The sequence below is a fragment of the Salmo salar genome, chromosome ssa19 (assembly GCF_905237065.1).
Source record: "Salmo salar chromosome ssa19, Ssal_v3.1, whole genome shotgun sequence".
NCBI lineage: Eukaryota > Metazoa > Chordata > Actinopteri > Salmoniformes > Salmonidae > Salmo > Salmo salar.
Window position 1 is genome coordinate 87,216,261 of NC_059460.1, and position 6,000 is coordinate 87,222,260.

A 6,000-nucleotide genomic window follows, 5' to 3' on the forward strand; every position below is an offset into this window, starting at 1 on the left:
GACCAGGTAGTGCAGTGGACCAGGTAGTGCAGTGGACCAGGTAGTGCAGTGGACCAGGTAGTGCAGTGGACCAGGTAGTGCAGTGGACCAGGTAGTGTAGAGGACCAGGTAGTGTAGAGGACCAGGTAGTGCAGTGGACCAGGTAGTGCAGTGGACCAGGTAGTGCCGCCTACTGGACAAGGTAGTGCAGTGGACCAGGTAGTGCAGTGGACCAGGTAGTGCAGTGGACCAGGTAGTGCAGTGGACCAGGTAGTGCAGTGGACCAGGTAGTGTAGAGGACCAGGTAGTGCAGCCTACTGGACAAGGTAGTGTAGTGGACCAGGTAGTGTAGTGGACCAGGTTAGTGCTGTGGACCAGGTAGTGTAGAGGACCAGGTAGTGCAGTGGACAAGGTAGTGCAGTGGACCAGGTAGTGTAGAGGACCAGGTAGTGTAGTGGACCAGGTAGTGTAGTGGACCAGGTAGTGCAGTGGACAAGGTAGTGCAGTGGACAAGGTAGTGCAGTGGACAAGGTAGTGCAGTGGACCAGGTAGTGTAGAGGACCAGGTAGTGCAGAGGACCAGTAGTGCAGTGGACAAGGTAGTGCAGTGGACAAGGTAGTGCAGTGGACAAGGTAGTGTAGTGGACAAGGTAGTGCAGTGGACAAGGTAGTGCAGTGGACAAGGTAGTGTAGTGGACCAGGTAGTGCAGTGGACCAGGTAGTGTAGAGGACCAGGTAGTGTAGAGGACCAGGTAGTGCAGTGGACAAGGTAGTGCAGTGGACCAGGTAGTGCAGTGGACAAGGTAGTGCAGTGGACCAGGTAGTGCAGTGGACCAGGTAGTGCAGTGGACCAGGTAGTGCAGTGGACCAGGTAGTGCAGTGGACCAGGTAGTGTAGTGGACCAGGTAGTGCAGTGGACCAGGTAGTGTAGAGGACCAGGTAGTGTAGAGGACCAGGTAGTGCAGTGGACCAGGTAGTGCAGTGGACAAGGTAGTGCAGTGGACCAGGTAGTGCAGTGGACCAGGTAGTGCAGTGGACCAGGTAGTGCAGTGGACAAGGTAGTGCAGTGGACAAGGTAGTGCAGTGGACAAGGTAGTGTAGTGGACCAGGTAGTGCAGTGGACCAGGTAGTGTAGAGGACCAGGTAGTGTAGAGGACCAGGTAGTGCAGTGGACAAGGTAGTGCAGTGGACAAGGTAGTGCAGTGGACAAGGTAGTGCAGTGGACAAGGTAGTGCAGTGGACCAGGTAGTGCAGTGGACAAGGTAGTGCAGTGGACAAGGTAGTGCAGTGGACAAGGTAGTGTAGTGGACCAGGTAGTGCAGTGGACCAGGTAGTGTAGAGGACCAGGTAGTGTAGAGGACCAGGTAGTGCAGTGGACAAGGTAGTGCAGTGGACCAGGTAGTGCAGTGGACCAGGTAGTGCAGTGGACAAGGTAGTGCAGTGGACCAGGTAGTGCAGTGGACCAGGTAGTGCAGTGGACAAGGTAGTGCAGTGGACCAGGTAGTGCAGTGGACCAGGTAGTGTAGTGGACAAGGTACTGTAGTGGACCAGGTAGTGTAGCCTACTGAACACTTGGGAACATTGAATCCATGAGACAGACCTGGATCTGTTTAGCATAATGGACCAAAGATGTTTCCAAGAGGTGACCAGTCAAACCCTTTATGTTACTGTGTCCATGATGGCTACTAAAATGGGACGATACAAGCCACCGCTATAATCTTTTTCACTACATGTATATTTAAAGTCAACGATGATATTTATAGATTGAGATAACAACTGCAGTAGCGTTTAATTTTCATTGTGCTTTGAAACATTTGCATGAAGCCAAACTCACCCCCAGGGATGAGAAAGCTAAGGGAGACTAACAGAAGAGAAAGACTGTTAGCATAACTAAACTGTGAGAACTATCTGCTGTGTTTGATAAAACAGACAACAGCTTCTGTTCATCAACACTTATTACCGCCCACTCCCTGGAGACAGAAGCCTGTGTGTGGGTGTGTGTGTGTCAGTTAAACACTTTCCTGTGGTTGTGAAACGGAGCACATGAAGTGGTTAGAGCCTTGGGCCAGTAACTGAAAGGTTGCTGGATCGAATCCCTGAGCTGACAAGGTAAACATCTGTTGTTCTCTGCCCCTGAGCAGGGCTGTTAACCCACTTCACCGGGCGCCGAAGACGTGGATGTCGATTATGGCACCACCCCCACCACCTCTTTGATTCAGAGGGGTTGGGTTAAATGAGGAAGACACATTTCAGTTGAAGGCATTCAGTTGTACAACTGACTAGGTATCCCCAATTCCCTAAATCCTCTGTATACTACCTGTCTCACATCTTTTGACTCCTTCCGCACCACCCACCGTGTAGGCTAGTTAGGAGGATATGGACATGTGGACTAGGATTGTGTTCCAAATGGCACCCTATGCCCTATATAGTTCTATGGGCCCTGGTATAAAGTAGTGCACTATATAGGGAACATGGTGCCATAGGGCCCTGGTATAAAGTAGTGCACTATATAGGGAACATGGTGCCATAGGGCCCTGGTATAAAGTAGTGCACTATATAGGGAACATTGCGTTCCATCTGGGAGGCAAACTAGGTGTAAAAAAAAAAGAAATGAGGATGACTCCCACACCGTTGGAAGAGTTTCCGTCGGTCTAATCTAATGCAGCGTGAGAATGAGAGCATCTGCTTTAACATACTGACCACATTTCACATTATAGCTGCCACATTCAAAACACGAGGTGTTTACAAAAGGCAGACCAATTCTGATACTCTTTTCACTAAATTGGTCTTTTGAACAATCAGATATGCTCTGAAAAAGATGTGATGTGATTGGTTTAAAAGACCAATTAGTGGAAAAAAAATATGAACTGTGACTCGTTTCAGGAAACAAGATGTCTGCCATGCATCACTACGTCACAGGAGAGACATTTGAACGTAAACTTACGTTTTTATTAATCAAAATGAATTTTTTTGGGGGGGCAGAAATGCCTTCTGGGACATGAGAACTTTCATGTGCCTTAATAACAAACTTGTATTCCATCTGTAAATACAATTACTAAATTATGAGCCTAGTTGGTTGAGCCACAGAAAAAGCCAGCAACCTTCCCGCTAGCCAGGATTGGCTGAGATAATGAGTGGGCTGGACATGCCGAGAGAGGAGTTCGGATTGGTCTGCCATGTAGCCCGCTTCTGTCTATAACATGAGCTGGTCAGTATGTGTAGGTAATCTTTTCTAACGTGGCTTTTCTGAAAGAGATCACGTATTACAACTGCATAAGTGTTGCTCTCCACTTTCTGGAGGACCGAGTTTTGAAATCAGTGGAATTAGAGTATGATAGCTAAGGAGATTCTGGCCTTTGATTGCAAATATGCAGACAGAGTCGAAAAGGGAACACAGAGAAGGCTGTTGTAATCTGGAGACCGGTGTTTTATACATCTTCAAACTAAGGGCAACCATGGCATCCGTGACAGAGAGGGAGAAGCATCCATCCATGTATACAGGTAAGAGTCTAGCTAGCAATTTTTTTGATGTGTTGATATTACACATTTCTAATTTTGTCAGAAAGTTGATTTCATTTCAAGTTAAAGTGTACTGTTAGCTAGCTAACGTTAGCTGGTGTAAGAATATTCAAAACACACAACGCAGAGGACTAAAGGTCAAGAGGGAATTAATGTTCAATGTAAATAGTTGTTTTTCTGTAATAGGGAATTAATGGATCAGAGACACGGAGACATTTCAGTCCGGGATGCATAGCTACATGGGGAAAGTTATCATTGATTGTCTATACATTGGACCTGAAACAGGATACTTGGTATTTGGCCATTGGCCCAGTTTTACTGCAAGGAATTCTAAATCGTCAACCACAGGCTAGGGTTGGGTTATAAATTACATCCTCTTTGTTCTGTGGAGAATACATTGAGAACAAGGAAAATAGCCTTCCAGACAACATGAGAACGCATGGGTTTTTTTGTTGTTGTTGTCTTCTAAACATTACATGTGTGGTCCAATGCAGAATAACCAATCCATTAGATATTATTAACTAACAAGCAGTAATTGATTTTCAGGTTATCAAACAGACAAATATTGAACAAATAAAAGGGATTCCTTTGCGCCAAGTGTCATCTCAATGTCCCCCGATTCACATATGATCGAATATTCCAATGATGAATCAATGCCTATTGCAATAACAAGGCGATAAACACACACGGACCATTTCATTTGAATAGCGCAGCCTAATTGATGATATGGCTGTCAATCATTATATCACGTCTGATTATCTGTGGCCAGCCTCCACATGTTGACCCGATCAATCCTCCTGGTTAATGATAATTGCTATGACAACACATCAGCTGCAGTGGGCGTAGCGCCACTGGAGGCGAACCAGGGAATCAATTTAGCCTACTGAATACACCGTAGACAACACACCATATTAGAAATAGCCATTTAAACCACCAAATCAACTAGGCTACAATAATCCAGGCGGTATCACATCTGGCTGTGATTGAGAGTCCAATAGGGCGGCGCACAGTTGGACCCAGCGTGGTCCAGGTTCGTCCGGGGTAGGACGTCATTGATAAGAATTTATTCTTAACTGACTTGCCTAGTTCAATAAAACATGTTTTTAATTTTTATTACATATAATAGCCCAACACGTTCACTGTCAACAGTCCTGTACTCAACCTGGTCCAATCACATGGTGTATTAAAGGCCAAACACCAACAAACTGTTCATTAGTCAATTAGCTTTCATCTCAACAGCTGCGATAAAACGTCAATGTATAAAAATACGACCATCAACTAAATGAACCACTTCATTATATAGCCAATCATCATATTTAAATGCCATAGCTTTGTTTATAATGTCTAGTCTACCTTCCCTTCTGCAACATTGTAACCAAACGAACATGATAAAGAAACTGATTTGCACCAGTGCTGTTTCTGCTATGGTGACAGCATCCGAACTATTTGGCTTGTCTCCACCCCGAAGCTTTTACACAGAAATGACACAGAACGGTGTTAAATTACCAACCGCGTCGCTACTCACCAATACTTCAGATATCAGATCACCATTAGTGAAAATAGTCAAACAGACCTCTCGCTTTTGTCTCGACTGTAGCAGAGCGCACCGTCAGTACCAGCCAGCCTTTCCCTTGTCTGAGACAGACTGCTCGGCAGAGCGCACCGTCAGTACCAGCCAGCCTTTCCCTTGTCTGAGACAGACTGCTCGGCAGAGCAGCCTCAGTTTGTAGCAGAGCGCACCGTCAGTACCAGCCAGCCTTTCCCTTGTCTGAGACAGACTGCTCGGCAGAGCGCACCGTCAGTGCCAGCCAGCCTTTCCCTTGTCTGAGACAGACTGCTCGGCAGCGCAGCCTCCTCGTCACTGGAAAAAGCGTGACGCAGGCGGTGCCATAGGGAGGCTGGCCTGCCCACGCTGCTTCCTGCCTGAGAGAGAGAGAAGAGACAGAAAGCTGCCTGGCTCAACTGGACTGTTTACATACACTATCTATTCTTCCAGTAGAAAGCAAACAAATAGTTGAGGAACAATATTTAAAGTACATATTGGAAATGTGTTAAGGATAAAAATGTTATGCGTACAATGGAAACAGTAGGCTACCCACAGTGTACAATGGAAACAGTAGGCTATCCACAGTGTACAATGGAAACAGTAGGCTACCCACAGTGTACAATGGAAACAGTAGGCTACCCACAGTGTACAATGGAAATAGTAAACAGTAGGCTACCCACAGTGTACAATGGAAATAGTATCAAATCCATTTTTATTGATGCATATCAATGGTTAGCAGATGTTATTGTGGGTGTTGCGCAATGCTTGTGTTCCCTGCTCCAACAGTGCAGTAATATCTAACAATACACACATCTAAAAGTAAAAAAATTGAATTAAGGCGAGCAATGTCGTAGTATATATATATATATATATATATATATATATATATATATATATTTATATAGTACCAGTCAAAAGTTTGGACACACCTGCTCATTATTTTTTACTATTCTCTAC

The 6,000-nt window shown here is 45.5% G+C and overlaps 1 protein-coding gene across 2 annotated transcripts in view; it reads right to left on the reverse strand.

The window, feature by feature from the left end:
* LOC106594516 (cysteine/serine-rich nuclear protein 1) overlaps nucleotides 1–5,345 on the reverse strand; it is a 55,672-nt gene extending 50,327 nt beyond the window's left edge. The window contains exon 1 of one of the 2 annotated variants that reach the window (XM_045702858.1): nucleotides 5,071–5,345. The gene's annotated coding sequence lies outside the window, so the exon portion shown is untranslated. Of the gene's footprint in view, nucleotides 1–5,022 lie in introns of both variants that reach the window. The other variant, XM_045702859.1, reaches the window with a different exon arrangement.
* Nucleotides 5,346–6,000: the final 655 nt, after the last annotated feature.